Below are 4685 nucleotides of genomic sequence, written 5' to 3'. Positions count from 1 at the left end.
CTGAGGGTCATCTCAGCACAACAGGGTTGGGAGCTGCTGCTTCAAAGCCTGGGTGTAATGAGGGCTGGACGGGCGGGAGCTGTGCCGTAAGTGCGCGCTCCTTCCTCTCCAGTTTGCTCGTGCTTTCACGTAAACCCTGTCTGCCGTGTTTGGTGCCTACATGGCGCTTCCCTGCAGCCCAGCTAGAGGTGGAGGCGGGAAAGGGGTAGCTGGGCAAGAGGCAGTAACAGTTCTTTATGAAGAAAGCAGCTCCAATACATATTAAAGCCTTAGTTAACCATTAACTGTTAATTGTGGCTTTAATGTGGAGTAAAGGTGACTGTGATTGTAAATGACCTGTCACTGGCATGTTGCTCACTGTAAATCGGTGATCGACTCCCGCGTCTTTCTGAAGCTTGGATTAAAATAGCTGGTACCAACCGACTTCTGTCTGAACTTCAAAGCGAGCCTGTGCCTTGCTGGTTTTCGTGGCTGAGTTGCTGCCAACCTGCTGTTAAGGGAAGGAAACAAATAGTGGAGCAGAGTCCTGGTTGGAGCGTGCCGCTCTACGTGCAGGAGCAGCGAGCGCTTTGAATGCGATCCAGCTCTCGGCATCTTCAGGGCTGCGTGTTTCCCCTCCGCTTCTCTTTTGATTGTGTAGCCATTAGGTGGAAATGAAAGAGATGAACTGATCAAACACTCCTGGAAATGGCTTTAGGGTTTCAGTTTGAATATTTTTTTTAATTGGCTCCATGTAAAGACTTTATTACTTCAAATAGCAGCCACGAAACCAGAAGACTCACAGTTTGATCCTTTGTTTTTATGGTGCACAAGAAGTCACAGTAGCTCTGGGTTTTACACCCAGCTCGTCACCCCAAACCACAACTAACAGCTGGTGGAATCACGGAGTGATTATCCTCTAAGCAGCCTCTCAGGGATGCGTGACAGGAGGTGCCGGGGGGTCACAGGAGGCTGACGAGCAGCATGGTAGAAGTCAGCTGCGCTTTAGCAGGAGCAAAGATGTTTTTCCCTGTGACCGCACAGAACACTGTACACATCAAGGAAAAGGGGCTTTTTCCCACCGCAGGAACCTTTCTTTCCTTGTCCTGGTTGCTAGCACTTGTTGTGAACTGGAGACGTGATTGAGGCATTTCCATCTCTGGGGTCGTTTTCAAAGAGGAGAGGTCAGCTGAAGCATCCTCCAGTCCTCGTCTTTAGAAACTCCCTCTCCCCCTTCTCCTGGCCAAGGGAGGTACCAGAAAGTGCTGCCAGCCTGAAGCCATCTCACGTTCCAGTGAACCTCGTTAACCTCCGGTTTTGGAAGTTTTGGCAATTAACGGTGGCCTGTTAAACAAGACCGTCACGTGGGGTTTTGTGGGTCTGGGTGAGCCAGCACAGTGACTGCACCAGCCTGTCGCCGTGAATCCTCGTTTGCGCTAGGCCCGAAGTCTTTTCTCGTGTGTTGCTGGCAATCTTGAGAGCTTCTCAGCTGTTCTGTGCTTTTATTATCCTGAACTTTAAATTGGGGGCAGCCTTTGAGAGAGGCACATTGTCCTTATTCAGGCAGGGTGGCATTTGAGTCACGGGTTTGTGTGGCTCTGAGGGTACGGGCTGGCTGAAACCCAGCCGTGGGGTCGTCCAGATGAGTAATCTGGTCGACCTCGTAGCTAACCCTGCTCTGAGCAGAGGGTCGGACTAGAGACCTACTGATGTTCCCTGCAGCCCTCATCATGCTGCGAGACCCCGCGGTGCCTTTGCAGGATACAGAATGAATGAGGTGTGGATTTTGAGTCACGTGCTGCTCCCTCTTCTCGTCCTTTAGTCTGTAACGCATCTGCTTTCCTCCCAGTTGCTGCTTTTTTTGCCTTCTGGTTGGCAGCTTGTAAGTCGAAGTCCTCGAAGGATCAGAGTCCCCATCTTGCTGCTGGTAGCTCGATTTGCACCTGTGGAGATCACCGCTGCAGCCCAGCGGGCTGCGCAGGCTCCAGTGGCTGCGGCTGCTGCGAGAGGTCCAGAATTGCGCTGGGCTCCTGGTATTCGTGAGCTGAGAGAGGACAGGTCGCCTTCGGAACGCATCCTCTTGTGCTTGCCAAGGATTTGTCTGATTTTTTTTTTTCTCCTTCTGCTGTTCCTCTGGGTGACGGGGGGACGAGGCTGACTTCTCAGCAGTGTTTGGGTACCATCTGCACTCCGACATATCAGGGCAATAACATCAGCATCCCTCGGGGGGTTTCTCTGAGGTGCCAGCTGCGGCAGCATTGTGGGCAGCAGGATGTTGAGAGATGTTCACAGGCGTGTCAGAAGGCAGCGTGAATACACGTGCCCAGTGTGTTTTATCCCTGGTGCTTCATGGCTTTGGGGACAAGAGGGACCTGCACGTGATGCTTCTGTGCACCACAGCTCCACCGCAGCTCTGCAGTCTTAGACCAGTGACCCAGCTGGGACAGCCTGTGAGGGCTGGCGGGCAGGTGGCACTGGTCCCGTCTGCAGCTGGAGAGGCAGGGGGAAGCGGCGCTGGGGGAGGCGCTGAGGGAGCGGGCCAGCTTTTGGCAGTGTGTAGAAGGTGAGGCAGGTGATCCGTACCCTGATCAGTGACCCAAAAAGTTCCCCTTTGAAATCCTGAAGAGGGTGGGGAATAAATCACAGCTGAGAAGCAGCTCTGGTTTATATTCAAAGAACACTGACCCTATGCCTAGACACTGGCTTCCTTCCAGTGGAGCTCTCGTGACTCTAAAGAAGAGGGGAAGGATGCGGTGTGGGCTGCAGGTGAGAGAAGGGCTTTGCTGGGTGTAGAATCTGTCACCTCGTCGGTGTGTGCCAGGACCCAGCTGCATGTGAGAGAGGTGGTGCAGGGGGACCAAGAGCAGCGTGCAGGGAGTGCTTTGTGATCCACTGCTGGGGCCGCAGAGGTGTGGGCAGGCCCCTCGGCGGTCCAATGGGTTGGGGATGTGGGCAAGGGGGGGGATGGGAGCCAGTAAATTCGGTGAGAATCAATAGAAATCTCAGATGAGGAGAATGGTGGCTCTTCTTGGAGACACGGGACTGTCTCCCAGAGGCAGAGAGTAAGTAGCCGGGCACTGGCTGTCCCAGAACAGGGCTGGAAAAGCACAAGTGGTGGGTAGCGTGGATGACCCGGTACAGGGAGGGAGGTGGCCTGCAAGGTGTTCTCAGGGTTCCTCTGAGGTAGACTTGCTAGTCTGGAGTTCTTGTCACTTCATCCCCAGTTTTCTCCAAGTCCTGTGTGAGGAAGCTGACTGAATTCTGCGGGGGTTTCCGGGTGCCTGTTGCACTGTGCGGATCCTCAGGATCCTGGGTGTTCCTCTCGGGGCCGCTGTAGACGTGTGCTGGTGACAACTGGCTGAGTAATGGAGTCAAACGGAGCAGAGCGGGCAGGAGATGCCCGGGACTGACTGTGGTGTTCTGTTGTCCTAGGACGTGGCCAGCTGATGAAGAGAAGGGGCGCACGGAGACCTCAGCATCGCATCTCTGGTTTGGGAAGAGGGGCCGAGCCCAGTGTGGGGGAGGTGTGGGGGTTCTGTGGTCCTGTACAAGCTGGTTTTCCTGAAGTTGGTTTTGTTTGCCATAGCCTGAGACTGTTTCGAGAAGAACCAAGTGCTGCTGCAGGGGAGGAAGGCGTTCCCTCTCTCGTCCCCTGCGCGCTCTCTGAGCACAGCGCTTCCCTGACACCCCACCTCGTGCAGGTTCTGTCAGGGAATCTGTGCGTGGAGTGGGATGCCGTGAAGTTTTGTGGTGTTTATACAAGTTGATCTTTAAAAAATCGTTTGATATTTTTGTTCTGAGAAAATAAACCACCCTGAGCACTAACGCTGGCAGGACTTGTGCCAGTTTATTGTGCAAGAGTGATTAATGCCTCTTCCAGCGTGAGGAGCCGGAATTTGGAATCGGGGTCTGGTTTGGTGCGGTGCAGCCAGCTCCCGTCCTGGGCAGCGGCGTGTTGCGTGCTGCGTTTGGGCCGAATGTTCCTGCGAGTGTTGATCCTGAATTTCAGATTACTTGAGAATAGCAGCTTTGTCCCCTACAAATATCAGGGATTTCCTCAGCTTCCATCAAGCCGGTTTCCTTTCGGAGCCGAGTGTTCCCCACCTCTCTCTGAACATTTGCCTTTGCGATGTGGCTGAGCCTTAATAAACGCGGAGTCGAGCGCTTCATAGTGAGACGGTGGCAGGTAAGTGCAAAACCAGCAAGAAGCCAGGGAGGAGGAGGCTGGTAACACGAAACGGTGTTTTCACGGTGTTTTCGTGGTGTTTGTCCTGCCCATGTCTGACTGGGATGGATCGTGTCTTCTGACCGTGATTCAGAGCCTCGGTGACTGGGCGGGCAGGGAGGGTCTCCTGTGGTCACTGTGCGCTCCAAGGCGGCCCCTTGCCAGGAGAGAAATGTCTGAAGTGTCCTTGTTCTGCCAGCGTCTCTCTGGCTCCTGGATTCCTTTCCACCACGCTCTGAGTGTCTGAAAATAAAATGCCCTCTTGGTAGGATGTCCCAGAGAGGAGAGGCGGGGGGAAAAAACAGTTAGGAAAGCTTTGGGTTGGCAGCACCTGGCAGAAACGACTGCTGGCCCTGCTGCTCGTCTGCTGCTTCTGGTCCTCTCTGCTTTTGGAGGAAGGGGGGCTGGCTGCGAGAGCAGCTCGAATCTGCCGTGCTGCTCAGTGTGGAGCAGCGAGGTCTGAGGGGAGCGCAGGGGGCGG

This window comes from Buceros rhinoceros, unplaced genomic scaffold (assembly GCF_000710305.1).
Source record: "Buceros rhinoceros silvestris isolate BGI_N320 unplaced genomic scaffold, ASM71030v1 scaffold26071, whole genome shotgun sequence".
Taxonomy (NCBI): Eukaryota; Metazoa; Chordata; class Aves; order Bucerotiformes; family Bucerotidae; genus Buceros; species Buceros rhinoceros.
This window is presented reverse-complemented; position numbering follows the sequence as displayed.